This window comes from Pteropus medius, unplaced genomic scaffold (genome assembly GCF_902729225.1).
Source record: "Pteropus medius unplaced genomic scaffold, Ma_sr-lr_union100, whole genome shotgun sequence".
NCBI classification, from domain to species: domain Eukaryota; kingdom Metazoa; phylum Chordata; class Mammalia; order Chiroptera; family Pteropodidae; genus Pteropus; species Pteropus medius.
In genome coordinates this window covers 7297462-7312374 of record NW_024350927.1, presented here as the reverse complement: position 1 = coordinate 7312374, position 14913 = coordinate 7297462, and the positions used below count along the sequence as shown (strand labels likewise).

At 42.9% G+C, this 14913-nt stretch overlaps 1 long non-coding RNA gene across 1 annotated transcript; it reads right to left on the bottom strand.

Annotated features, from left to right (window-relative positions):
- Nucleotides 1–7546: 7546 nt before the first annotated feature.
- Nucleotides 7547–11050, bottom strand: LOC120585855 (uncharacterized). The gene is made up of 3 exons (XR_005648546.1): nucleotides 10739–11050; nucleotides 10528–10568; nucleotides 7547–10108 (listed from the first exon to the last, which is right to left on the bottom strand). It is a non-coding gene; the product is annotated as an uncharacterized LOC120585855 (long non-coding RNA).
- Between the last annotated feature and the right edge of the window lie 3863 nt (nucleotides 11051–14913).

Below are 14913 nucleotides of genomic sequence, written 5' to 3'. Positions count from 1 at the left end.
CCAGTATGGTGCCCATTTAATGATATACTCTTCAACTTTGGATTTTTTGGTTAGTCTCAGATTTTTTCTTTGTTTATTTGTTTTCGAGGGTCAATTTATCAGTAAAATTTGATCACAGTTTTAAGAAAATGTACATTTCTCTTATTGATACTGAGGTTGTTATATATGTGTATATGTACACACACACACACACGTCGATTAGCCCTTGTACTTTTTTCGTTACTTGTTCATTTATCCTTTCTATTGGGCATTTGTCTTTTTAAGATTTATGTGTTAAGGAATCTATTCATTGTCTATCACATACATTACAAATATTTTCCCCTTTTAGCGTATGTTTCTTTATAGCGATTTTTTACCTTAAACATTTTTTGACAAACTTTCAGACTTTCAGAAAAGTTGCTAGATTAGAACAAAGAATCCTCAGATACTTTCCTCCAGAGTCCTCAAATGTTAGCATTCTAATACATTTTTCTTATTCTTTCTCGTCTCTATTTTTATCTATCAGTATAATTTTTATTTAAATCATTTACGAATGAACCGTAGACATGAAACTATAACATTTTTAAAAATAACTGTAAAGACGTTTTAAAATAGACTTTGTTTTTTAGGACAGTTTTAGATTTATGGAAAAATTGAGACGATGACACAGAGTTCCCGTATACCCCATGCCATTTCCCCTGGGATGGACCTCACGCGTCTAATCCCTGAACCGATGTTGACCCAGTACAACCAGCTAAAGTCCTTCATTTATTCAGACTTCCTTAGTTTTTACCTAATGTCTTTTGTTTGCTGTTGTCCCAGGAGCCCATCCAGGACACCATATAACATTTACTTGTCATGTCTCCTTAAGCTCCTCTTGCTTGTGACAGTTTTCCAGACTTTTTCTGTTGTTGATGACCTTGACAGTTTGGAGGAGAACTGGTCAGGGATTTTGTTGAATGTCCCTCTCTTGGAATTTATCGAACATTTTTCTTATGATGCTGTCAGTTCTGGGGAGGAAGATCATTGAGGTGAAATGTCATTTTCATCACATATTTTCATTACATTAAGGATATGTGCTATTAACATGATTTGTCACTGTCGATGTTGACCTTGACCTGAGGAATACAGAGCCTTTTAAGGCCTATATCAAAGTAATCAGTAGGATTCAGGTCAGGTCAACTATTCCGAACGAAATTTAGAGGTTTGGGTTATCTTTGAATCATCATGGAAACTATACAGTAGCTGGAAAACTGTTGTTTTCATTGTAATTCCTGGACCTGAATAATACGTTGATGGGAATTCCCTAACTGTGAGGTTAAATCTACACAGCGTTTTTGGTGATGCCACAAACTAGGAATTAGCGTTAGAGGAGAAAGTCTTAACATCAGTCCCTGAAAACATTTAGCATATTATGTGAACTGCAAACATTTTTGTACTCATCCACATGGAGGTGGCAATGTCTGTCTGAATCCCAGATGTAGCCTTGGATTTTCCAAGATCGTTTTACAAAGGAACACATCTTATCTAGAAGCGATTTAGCTGTCTTATTTTGACTGTCCTTGTTACCATCCAGTGAATAAATCTTTTGAATGTTTGAGCAGTTAAATTCCCCACATCCTCCATTTGATCATTTCCAGGAGCCAATAAGAAAGTTTAGTAAAGTGAATCTGAATGATTTATTTGTACAGAAAGAATGAATTTCCTCTTAGTCGTACATCCGACACCCACACGATACCTCATCTGTGATGCTGGGAAGGGACATTTTCAGGAGAAATTTGATGCCCAATTAGTGTGTTTTAATTTAGTCAGTGGAATTTCCATCTGGCTCTAATGTGTATTCTGGAGGGTTAGACCAGAACGGAGTCAAACAGTTTATGAGTTTGTGAGATGGGGTCAGCGGTCTCAAAGAACATTTCACACAAGCAAGATTTTATAAATTCTGAGTTTTTTCCCTCTCTTTGTTTATGACAGGATGAATGGGGACAGGGAAAGCACATGCTACTTATTTTGTGATTAAACACCTCACTCTAAACAGTTTAAGAAAGAACTTCATAAAAATAGATGGTAGATGTCTTCTCTTCTAGAGAAACTAGAAACTTACAGATACCAGGTATCTGGCAGAGAGGTAAATATTTCCTTGTTCTAGAATACAAAGCACAAAACTTTATCTACTTTAGATATATTTTGCATACGTAACAAGTATTCCTCTGAAGCTGTTTTATTTTGTATATGTGGGGGGAGGGGAAGGGAGAGAACTTGTTTGCTTTTTAAAACTTTCCTGTGTTGGGTACATTCACAGATGAATATTGAAATTAATAACAATTTAAACTCACCCATCACCGAAACATCCAAGATAAAACAAGCCTATTATAAAAGTGAAGTTTTCACTGAATGTTTTGAATCCTATTATACTTAAAAACAGAGGCAGTTCTGGAAGTAGAGGATTCTGGCCCCTAAATCCTGATTCCCATGGTGTATCTTTCCAGTCCATTCCGAGCACGCGCACACTGTTTTCTGGTCCTCAGCTGTCCTATTTCATCCCCTTGACCGTGATCTTGGCCGGTACTGTTCTAAGGAGCACACTTCCCGGGCTCCCTCACCTCTGGTGGGTTTATTACGCCATTCAGTCACGCCCACCCTTAATCATCTCCAAGAGTTCTCCTTTTCTGTCCTTAGACAACAGCTTCACACTCGTTATGTAGATTTTCTGTTTCTCGTGAAGGTGGGATAATGCCAACTCAGATGGTCGTGGCTCGTTGGGTTGGAATAGGGGAGTCTAAATGTGTTCTGGCTTTCAGGTGATTACAAACGCATTCTTTTTAAGAGAGAAAGGTGATCGGATACATATAAAACTTTTAAAGGTGGCCTTTGCTAACATTTAAGTCCGATTGTGCTTAATCATAACTATTGAGACATAAGTGAGCAAGCCCCAGGCAGAGACGTTTCTGAAGAGAACATTCAGGCCTTCCAGGAACAGACCCGAAATTTCTCCATATGTCTGTAGACTGAACCTCAGGATGTCTGTGAAGAGAGTACTGTTTTCACTGTACCCTCAAGTTTGTTTCCCAGCCATGGAAAATGCCCATGAGAAGGAGTTGTGTAACCACTCACTCTTAGTCACTTTATAGTTCCTGAATATTCCGTATTTAATTTCCCTGGTAGCTGGCAATAACATCTAGGATTTAAGTAGCTGAAGGGAATTCGGGAAAACCCACATAAATGTCTAAGATGAGGTTTGGCAAGCTCTGCATCTTGGTGACATAACAATGTCATAACTAGAGATTTCATCAAACAGAGGAGGCAGGAAATCCCCACCGCCGCCAGACACCCACTTAAACTCACTGGAGTCTGAGCATCGTCGTTTGTTGAAAAATGGATTCCACACAGTTTTAAATTTGATTATCAGGCTCCTGGAATAAAACTTTGGACCTGGAGTTTAGATGCAATGAGATGGCTTTAAAAAGGGGCATCTTAATGGAGTTTTTAGACAAAGGAAAGAAAACTTAGGAAAGTTCCTGTAAGGGAAGCGACAGCTTTGTCATGAAAAACTCAGCTCTGTTGCCCCTGGATGGAGCCTCAGCTCGGGGGAGGGGCACACGGGCCTCACGGACCGGCTGGCCAAGCCGACCGTGCCACACAGGATGAGAGAGTTCCAGGCAGACTTTTCTCGTGGGCATGGTTATTCGCTTTTTAAGTTATCATTCTATATGTTTTAAAAAGTAAAGGTATTGGGATGACCTTGGTTAATAACATTATATGATTTCAGGTGTACGAGATTAGAGTCTGACATCCGTGTACTCACTCTAGTGCGTGTTCCTTGTCTGAAGTCTCCTTTTCTTCCGTATCCGAAATAGCTAAAGAACTCACACAACTCAAGAACAAAAAAACCCAAACGATCCGATGATTTTTAATTTAAGACAGAATTCTCTAAGGTGAGGTATTAAATTTATCTTTATCGCTGTAAAAATGATCTGACGTGTCCTGGATTTTTTTTCCCATCTTCAATGTTTTATCGTTTGTAAGTTTTAACTGTTTCAAGGTAACTTTTCCTTTTGTTCATCGTTCTGTTTTTATTGTGGTTTGGATCTAAAAATATGACCAAATTCCATCCTAGAATTTGATAACCTTTTATTAGAGAGGCCTGTGTATTTGAAAAGGAAGTTTGTTGTTCTGTTTATTTCTCTCCCTTTTAAACTAGCTAATTCTATCCTACTTCCTGTTTCCTCTTGGGCTACTTCCTTTGCCTAATTCTTTGATATTCCATTATATTGCTTTGGTAAGTATCAAGGTCACTAGTTACTATTATATATGTGTATTTGCTGTATTTCCTCCATTTAAGACACTTATATTAATTGGATATGAATCGAGTGTTATGTTTTTATTGTTTAATCGTCTACCAGAACATCGTGATTTTATCTGCTGATGCGTCTTGTCGTGGCGTTGGTTTAATCTAGTACAATGGTGACCCGCTCTGCTCTTCTTAAATTTGTGCAGGTGTCTTAGAATGTAGACCATATTGTTACTTCAGAAGTTGACACCTGTCCGTGTTTCCACAACCCCTGTAGACAGCCGATTGTTGGATTTTGCTGTACAGTGAAGTCCAGTCTATTTGCTTATGGCGTTATCATTACGTCTCCAAATTTACATCTTCAGCCCTAAATTCTCCCCTCAACTCCAGCTTTGAATGTCTAATAGGCATCTGTATTTGTTTCCTAGGGTTGACGTGACAATATACCACAACTGGGTGGCTTAAAACAACAGAAACTTATTGTCACACAGCTCTGGAGGCCGGAAGTCCAAAATCAAGGTGTCAGCAGGGCCGTGCTCCCTCAGAGTCTAGGTAGAACCCTTCCATGCCTTTTCCAGCTTCTGTTCCTGGCTGTCAGTTCTTGCACTTCCTTGACTTTCAGCTGCTGTCATTCTAACCTCTGCTCCATCTTCAAATGCACGATCTCTTGAAGACAGTAGTCCTGTTGGATTAAGGGCCCACCCTACTCCAGTCTGGCCTCGGTCTTAAGTAATTACATCTGTAATACCCCTTTATAAAGTAAGATCACATTTTAAGGTTCTGGGGGCTGGGACTTCAATATTTCTTTCCGGGGGAGGGGACGGCCAAAATTTTAATATAATTTTTATAGAAAATCTTATAAAATGTTTACATAATTTTTAACAGCTTCGTAGAGATATCTTCCTGTGGTTTTTTTGAAAGATAGTTTTCGTCTCAGGACCTTTGTATTTGCCGAGTCTCTGCCTCAACCCCCTTCCCCACGCCATCTTCTCCTAGGTTACTTGCATGATTGAGCTCTCTGCTCAAAACTTGGCCTCCTCCGACCACCTTATCTAAAATGGAAACCCTCATCCACTCACACTTTTTACACGTGTCACCATCTGACATTTTGTTGGTTTACTCTCCATTTCCCCAACTGGAATACGGGACCTGTGAGAGCAGGAAATTCACCTTGCACCTGACCATTATATTCCTAGGGCCTGGAACAGTGCGTGGCACACAGTAGACACTCGATAAATATGTGTCGAATCAGTGCGAGAATGAACGTGATCGTAGCATCGTCCACTTCCCTATTGCTTTCTTGAGCAGAGAGCTGAATCGGAGGGAACACGAAGATATGGGAAGAGTGTTCAAGTAGCGTGTGAGAGGACAGTACGTGCAAAGGGCCCGAGGCGAGAGTGTGCTTGGCACGTTCACGTAACCGTGGGGTTGGCCAGTGAGTGACGTGAGTGGTAGGAGATGTACTCGGACAAGGGGATGATGCCAAGCCACTCTCCCCTTGCCCCGGATGTTCTGGCCACCTGGTGTTTTGGCCCTGGCCTTTGTCACGGCTGTCTCCTCATTCTTGGGTGATGGTTTCAATGTGACCTCCCTCCGTTATTCTGTGTCACAGTGCTTTACCGCATTTATCACCAGCAGTAAATCTGTTTACATCTTTATCCCCCCCCTTCCCCCACCCCACTGCCCCAACCGGCACTTAAGTGCCATATGGGTCAAGGCCACGTTTGTCTGGTAGCTGTTGGGCTCCCAGAATCTAGCACGGTGCGTGTTCCCGCACGTGTCAGTTGAGGGAGAGAACAGAGATGATCTGTTGGTAAACAAGCTCTCCAAAGTAGTGTAATTCAGTTTATAAAAACTCATCTCTCTCTTACTGGGAGGAGAGAAAGAGAGGAAAACAAAAAAGCAGCCATATCTAAATATGTCCCTGTCTTCCATATTTATTACTCAATAATATAGTCACGTTCCTCGCATTCTCTGATGTGACATTTCTTGATTCCCATGACCTTACAGCATATCCCTTATGAATACTAAGGCTCTGTTTTTCTCTTACCACATGTATCAAGTTTTTACCCCAAATATTTTCCCAGTGTTTCTTGATTTTCTTTTCTCGTATTCATCGTAACATTAACCTTATAAGGCATAAATATTTCTAATCTGGGCTTAAAGAAGAAAAAAGTGAAGTTAATTGACTATGGTTAATAAGTATATCTATAAACTTTTATTAAATGGTTTATCAATTTTGCATCTATTTATTCTGTGTTTACGATATGTGAGGCTCGGGGCTGGGCCCTAGGGGTTCCGGGAGGAGGCGAGCTGGAAAGACACGGTTTCTGCCTTCTCAACGCTTACGTTCTCTTGTGAGAGTGATGAAAAGTTATTTACATAGGAAATTAGCCGATTACAATTTACATGCATGTGATGCACGGAGGGGTATATGATGCTATGGAAGTGTCTTAGAGTGGGACCTGAGCTAGCCCTTCGGGGTCAAGGAAATCTTCTTTGCTAGTTGCCTCTCCAGTAATCATGCTTTCCTTTTCTGTTAGCAATGGAACCCTGATCTTGTTTGGACCAGCAGAGGATCCAGCCTGAGAGCTCCACGCTTATACCTCCCGTGCAACTAGAGATGTCCACGACGACATAGCCTTAACCAATGGGACGGCGAACGTGAACTGGAGAGTGCTGGGTGAGTGTCGCTTTCCCGTGACCGGGGCCACCTCTTCATCCTCTGCTCTTCCTTCCGCTTCCTGCCTGATAGGAGATGTCCCTGAAGTGACATTGAAGTGAGGATCGAAGTCACATGCTAACGATGGTAGAGCAGGGACCACTGATGATCTCTAGGACCTACTGCATCCAGCCCGGATTTTCTGTTCCTTGGCTTCTTGTCAGGTGGTGACGATGAGCCCTTATTGGGTTAAGCCGCGGGAGATTAATTTCTAATTAATACAGCTTCCTTGCAGATGTGACATTTGAACTGGGCTTCGAGGGAGATGAGTAGCAACTAACTGGGAAAAGGGGGCCGAGGAAAGAGCAATTCCCAAGTGAGTTGCTTGGACTGAGGGTTTTTTAATGTCAGGGGTGTTCATCGTCTGAGTTCAAGGGTATGGGACTAATGCTTCTTAAATACTCTGAAATCGGCCTTGGGGATGAACCTGCTGGAGGAGAAAAGTCTAGTAGTAGCAGCAGCAGCAGCAGTAATAGTAGTAGTAGTAATAGCAGTAGTGATAGTAGTAGTAATAATAGCAATAGTGATAGTAGTAGTAATAGCAGTGGTAATAGTAGTAGCAACAGCAGCGGTCATAATAGTAGTGGCAGTAATAGTAGCCATAGCAGCAGCATCAGTAGTGATAAGAGTAGTAGTGATCGTAGCAGTAGTAACAGCAGCGATAATAGCACTAGTAGTAGCAGCTAGCACTCGCAACGTGCCAGCCGTTGTTCTGAAGGATTTACACGTGTGACCTCATCCAGTCCTCACGGCAGCCCTTTGGGGAAGGTGCTCTGGTCCCAGTCTGAGCTTATTCATGACAGGCAGAGCTCAACCCAGACCTTGAACTCGCTCCTGTGTCCTTCCCTTTGATGGCCAGCAGGATTCCCGAGATGGATGCACAAACAGGAAGCGTTCTTACTCAGGCGTGCGCATCTGGATTCTGTTCCTTGCCAGCTGATAAGCCAGCTAGGCGGTGGTGTTGGAAGCTTCATGTACATCTCTTTTTTACTGTTTGGGATCCCTACTGAGAGAATTGTTCCCTCACGTAAAGAAAAGTAGAGAGAGCTATATCTGGCCCTGTAGTTACGTCTATACCCCGCTCCAGATTCTGCTGCCTCGTTCCAGTTATGATAAAAATAGCTCTCCCAGCAGTGCGGGGCTTAGTCCAGCTTCGAGACCTTGCTCCGTCCACCCTCCACGGCTCCTCGGGGGTATCTGCCCCTCGAACGATCGAGATCTACTCTTTTAGGGCCAGCTCAGGGCGACTCAGAGCAACCCACTGATTCCTAGTTCAAAGCTGGTTCCAAAACCGTTCGTTACTGGTCCGCGACATGATGAGTAGAGATACTGAGAGTAGGCGTTTAGAGCCTTTTGGGCAATTCAGTGTTATCTGAACATCCAGGTGTGTGACCCATGAACTGGTCCTGTGGACAGGGTGTGGCCGCTCCTGTTGCAGTCACTCGACATGACGAGGTGGATATAGCGTGAATATGCTGCCGTCGTGGGCACTGGGACCACTCGTTGGTTCCCGATGAGATAGACATTAAAACAGAGGTGGCGTGGGACTCACCGCTCTAATGCGCATTGTCCATTTGTGACTCACCTTGGCAGTTTGGTCTGTATCACGTAATCTCACGCTGGACCTTATATATTGGGTAGCTTTATTCTAGTTGTTTCTTCTGTGGAGGTCTCACCTCCTTGCTTGAATTGCAGTGCCTGCGATGGCAGAGGCTGTCCCTTCTCTTGTGCCTGCCATAGCATTTGGCATGATTCCGGCTGCATATGGACCCCCGTGGTTTTTTTCATTTTGTTTTGCTACCATTCAGATGATATGATGAGGTGGGGTTGGATAGGTAGAAGGAGAAGAATCTACTTTGCCTCACTTGATGCTGAAAGAGAACAAACATCTCTGTTAACTCAGTTTTTAGAAATCCAAAGTCAATAAGAAACTTTCGGAAAAACCCTTGTAATGACTACTTATGGGAGTCGATGATGTGCCAGGCGCCGTGCTAGATGTCTTATTTTCTTACATATAATTTTTCATTTATTTAATCTTTTATACCATCTCTTAAAAGTAGGTATCGTCACTCCCATTTTGCAGATGAAGGAAGCGAGGTGTCAGAGAGGTCGAGCAGCTCGCCCAAGATCACACGGCTACTAAACAGCGATGGTCTGCCTGATTCAAAGCCCCCGCGCCTTTTCTGATTCCCGTTAGTACTCCGTGACAGCAGTTCACGTGACTGGAGGTAGAGTAGACTTGAAACGAACTCTGTCATTGTTTCTTTGTAATTGCTTCGATGTCTCACGTTTTCAATAAAGCTTTTCCTTTATAGACTTAACTTTTACTTTAGAGGATGGTGCAAAAGCTATGCTCAGTCTAGGCCTTCCCCAGCAAATGACAATCCCAGCTTTACCTTGGCATTCTTGAGAGAAGAAAGAGACAAAGCCTTCTTCTCTGGGTTGTAATTAGGCTGTAATTCAGCCCCCTCGCCAGGGCGGCTGGAACATGCAGCTTTGGCAGAGGTCTGTGTCCTGTCTTTGCGAGCAGTCGATGGGTTACATGCTTCTCTGGTGTGTCATAGGTACTGTTTCTAGTATGGGGTTTTCAGATGCCGCTTTCGGGGTTCTTTGGGGATAATTGTTTTTTAGTGTTTTCGGTAGTTTCCGTGGCTTCGGTTATTTAATTTACATATATATGTGTTAGTTCATAACACAATGTCTCTGAACATTATTTGACAACCTGCTATCCTGAGTTAGAACCGAATGGCAGTTTAGACAAGGCAAAGGCACATTTACTCTCGACTAAGATTCTCAACCCGGTTGTTGAATTATCCTCCAGAACTTCCGTTTATAATTGTATACCTTTAGATGTATTTTAGAAAAGGAGAACGATCACTTAAACTTTGAAAGAAGTAAAATGAAGATTTTTTTTAAAAATGGTGTTTGAACTTCTAAGTCAGAATCAGATCTAGCCGATAAAAACGGCTTTTATGTTTTCAAAAACAAGATTACTAGGTATTGTCTTCATCCAACACGACTTCTTCGGTCCTTAACCAGTTCAAAGGAAGTTTGATTATGGAAAGGTGGTTGAGACACACATTCCGTGTTTCATGTTTTATTTATTTTGCGGTGGTCTAGCAATTAAAAGAGAAAACAGAATAATTGTGACTCAGGATGTTATTATAATTATGGAGGGGAAATAGAAGGAAGAAAAAAAGTAAATTTCCCTCTTTGGAATTTAAGTGGTCTGCCGAAAACTAGTTTCCTTGGCGAGGCGCCTCTAAAACAAATATCTAAAAAAAAAAAAATAAGTCGTTTTTCTTTTGCCAGTTACCTGTTACATCACTGTCCCTCTAATCCCTCGCATCTAATTGGCAATCGCCGTCTTAATTCTATCTGCTAAATGAAGCTTTTAATCTGTCCCTTCCTCCAGTCGGACTTCCCAGAAGCTGTTCTATCTCTTGCCTTTTTTCTCTTTCACCCCTGGAGCCACCTTCTCCATCCACCTTTCACACGCTATCAGAATGACGAGGGCCTTTTCCCCAAGACATACCCGGTCGATTTCCTCTGCCACTTAAACGTCCTCGCCCTTTTCTTTCTCACAGGAAGAACCGAAAAAGACAAGATAAAACATAGACAGAAAATAAGGGTAGAGGACAAGATAAAACACAGAGCCCTTGCCTTTTAATTCTTGCCCACTCTTCCTTCTTCATTATCTCTGGTATTCTAGCCTCAGGGACAAGCCAATTACTCCTAGGTCTGACCTTTTGATGCACTGCGAGCTCAGTGAAGGTTTGGCATCTTCACCTCCTCGGTGCTGGTGATCTCTTCCCTCCTTCCCGTGCTTCGGTTTCACCAAAATCCCAGTGCATTTTCAATATTAATCTAGGTTCCTTAAATGTTAATTGTTACATTGGTATCTAATAATTGCGTTTTAATAGCTGTGTGGCATTGTGGTCGAGGCCTTGGGCTCTGAATGCTGACTGCCCGGATTGCAGTCCTGGCTTTGCCATTGCCAAGCTGGATTGTCTGGGCAGATTACTTAAGCCATCTCTAGTTCGGTGTACTCCTCTGTCACGTGGCGATCGGGAGCGTACCCACACGAGTGAAGATTCAGTGATCCGGCCCACAGAAGGCTCTCGGATCACGGGCTGTGACCTCTGGTGTTTATTGGGCAATCTGTTCATTCCATGAAGAAGCCGTCATGTGACTTCCATTGATCTGATTTGAGAAAATGCTTGAAAACTATTTTGTTTTCGTGATTGCCGAATTCGTGTGTAAGATAAAGCATGAAGCAATGTTAAAAATGAGCTGTAACGAATTGCTATTCCTCAGGAAAATGAGAAACTTGTAAAAATAAAGGAATTTTATACTCGTGGGCAGAAGAGTTTAATACAGTTCTTGAATTTTAGTAATTTTAGTCATCGGTAGATTATCTCTAGTTTATTAGACTCGTTTACTCGGTTTCTGAAAAAAAAAAATGTCAGGGCTCAGATTAAGTGCCCGGCGCGGAACGGCAGAACGTCCACAGCAGACCCGGAGTGGGGACTATGGGCTCTGGGGACTGGGTCCTCGACTATTCTCATCGAGGGGGGCATTTTAGTTTTATGGTTTCCCCACGCTCGATTTCAGTTTTCACCATTAAAAATGAGGCTGAAATGAACATTCTTTCCCCCAAACTTCTGTGCCACTTTTAATGACTTCCTTTGACTGTACCGATCAAAGCAGAATTATCAGATTAAAGGAAATAACTGACGAAATCATCAGATACTAATTGCTACTTTTACCTTCCAACTAGGTCGCGTGTGTTTGTCCTCACCGACAGCGTTTGGCAGATGAAGGTGTCTCTCGCCCTCGTCAGGGAGGGAAGACTTCTGTCTCGTTGGCGTTTTCAAATTAGTCGTTAGTACAAGATTTATACTTTGCATTTCACTATTTTTCAGATCACAGGAATGTTAATAACCGAAACATTTCCTATCTTATGTTTTTTTTTTTTTAAATCTACATACATTAAGCACGAGAGGAAAAGAGAGCTTTAGATACTAAGCATGTTTTCAGTGTGATTAAGAAGAATCACAAGACTCCAGAATCTAAAGAGGACAACATTGGAAATCAAAGACACTCAGTCTGGAACTTAATATTCTCCTTTACCGGGTGGGAGTGTGTAAAAGTTAATTAATAGTAGACTTCTGGTGAGGGAGGAGACATCTGATAGATATTGTTTGTGGACCAAATTTCATGGTGATATAGTTTTTAAAAAGCACCAGACCTATTAGTTTCAGTCTTCTTTTTATCCAAAAAGAATGTAAATTGGAAAGATTAGTACATAATTCCGTGATGATTGACGGGGCTATTTATTACCTCCGTTGATTTTCTTCTTGGGTGCTCTATGGAATGACTGTGATGTGGAAAGGGCTGTTTTGATACTTCTATCTAAAAAGTAGCTAGACATGAGGATTTTCACCAGAGACAATATATTTTTAGAACTCAGATATTTCAGGTGGCGGTCTGGGGACCAGGGCGTGGGAAGGAGGGGGTTAACCGTGGTAAGAGGGGGCGGGGCCAAGCCTCTGGCTGACTCTTCACTGGGAAATCTGGTATTTCAGGTTAGCCAGGCCTTGGGGATGGCTGCTCCTTTGTTTAAGAGAAAAAGTGCTTCAGATCTGGCTGTGATCTCAGACGTGACTTGTAGGAAGTGAATTCTAGACCTTTCTAGCATCAGAAAGTAAGGTGGGGCCCTGCAGTGCCTGGAACAGACTTCACCCCATGGGCCCAGGACGGCTCTGAATTCCCAAGGTCACACATGGTCACAGTCCAGCCTCACAGGGCACCCAGCATGCTGGGCATAGATCTGAAACATGGTGACATGCTCCACACATTTTTGAGTGTCCGTCTTTCTTGACTGGGAGCTATTTATTTCCCTCACATTCATTATGAGCTTAACTTTTTTGGTAAAAGTTATATTGAAGTTGCCGTTTTTATTATTCTCAGATAATTTTATTTTGCTGCTTTTCATATTCTGAGATTCGCTGATTTATATGTCTCTGATGACCAGCGTCTGCGTGTGGATTCCCTCTTGAGATATTTTGTTTTTCCCTTAGTTGCTTCATGTAACCTGCGACTAATTGGTTAAATAAAAATAACGTGTGCTCCTAAATTCTCGTTCAAGTCCTGATAAAAAGGAATAAATTGCACTGTTCATTCCCGTCATTCTTTACCCCGCCCCATCCTCATCCTTCAGACTCATCGTCAAATATCATGTTGGAAATTTTTTTTTATCTATAATGAGCTCAGGTTTATTTTGAATCAAATTGGTTCTTTTAGGAATTTACCTACTAAACACTGTGAGACCTAAAGGAAAAACAAAACCTTTTCCTCCCACTTCCTAAGTTCTTCTAGCTGGGCTCATAATCAGATGAGCAGAGACAGATCAACAGGACAAAATCAAATTTTAATGCATGCACGTGGGGAATTCACATAGGCACGACAATTCCAAAGATGGGGAGGTAACATCGGGTACATGTGATATTTTAGACAAAGGGGTGTAAAGGGGTACGTAAAAGGGTATCTGTAACATGGGGAGTGGGGACAGGATCAGATTTCAAAAGTGAAAATGGGTGATTTGTGGAGATTTGAGGAAGAGCTGAACATAGGAGGCAGGTAAATTTTTGCTGGGGAACTCAACAAGTCAGACACAGAGTCACCTAGCAAACAGGCCCCATTCGACACCCTTGCATTTACCAGACTCAATTCAAATTAGGCTATTACGGCAAGCACCCCAAATTCCTTTCTTGGAGGACGTCTCAACCTCTGAATCGCTTAGGCACGAAAGCGGGGGTCAAAGGTTCTTTCTGAGTCTCCTGTTTCTTGATAACGACCTTAAATAAAGATCACTATCCCCAAAGGCAGCTGTAGCGGGGCCCGACTTCGGTCCCCTTGAGCACTAACTTGTCAGTTGTTCACTTGTGTATCATCCTGTAAATGTTCTCATGGCAGCGCACGGACCTCTTCCGTCCTCCAGGCCATACGCAGTGCCTGAAGGGAAGAAAATAGATCAGAGAAGTGGTCAGAAGGGAGGGGAAGCCCAGTGGGGCTGATACCCCGGAATATGAAATAAACCAGAGACTTGTGTCGTGGAGAGTAGTAGACCAGAAGTCTGAAAACTTAGGCTCTAAGCTCAGCTCTCTACTTATTCATTGTGGGAAACTGCACAATTTCCTTTAACCTCTTGAGTCCCCGTTTTCATCACTCGTGAAATGGGAGCTGTGACACCTGTGTGGCCCATTTCCCTAGATTGTGAGAATCCCCTGAAGTTCTGTATGCAGAATCACTTTGTAAGCTCCAAAGCTCTTTCCAAGAGTAATATGTGTAATTATCATTTTGGAAAGAAAATATAAGAGGCAGGCAGGAAAGCGCATCCAAATTGGAAATTCATTCTCGAGTGAGGTTTTAGTGGTCAGTGTGAAGAGTGCTCCTTGGGGAGTAAGCTAGAGGGATGTTTGGGGAAGAACATTCCAGACCGAACAGCAGTGTGGAGCAGGGGCCTCCAAGGACCAGTAAGGAGGCTGGTAGGCTGGATGGAGCAGAGTGAGCTGGGGGGAGAGGGGCAGGAAGTGAGGCCTGCATGAGGATGGGGCCGGGGTGGGGGCGGGGAGGAGATCTGAGCAAAGGACGGACGGGTCCCTCTGACTTGTCTGCGGAATCAGCTGGAGAGGGCTGGGGAGACAGCTGGGAGGCTGGCTGAGAAGCTTCGAGTCAATCCAGACGAAGATGGTGACCTGGACCACAGCGCTGGTCATGGGGATGCTGAGAAACAGGTTGGAAGGAAGGGCCACGAGGACGTGCTTCGTGAGGGAAAGCGACGATTCCCACGGTTGGCCTGGGTGACCAGAAGGAGGGGTGCCAGTAAGGACATGGCAAGACCACCGGTAGAGCGAGT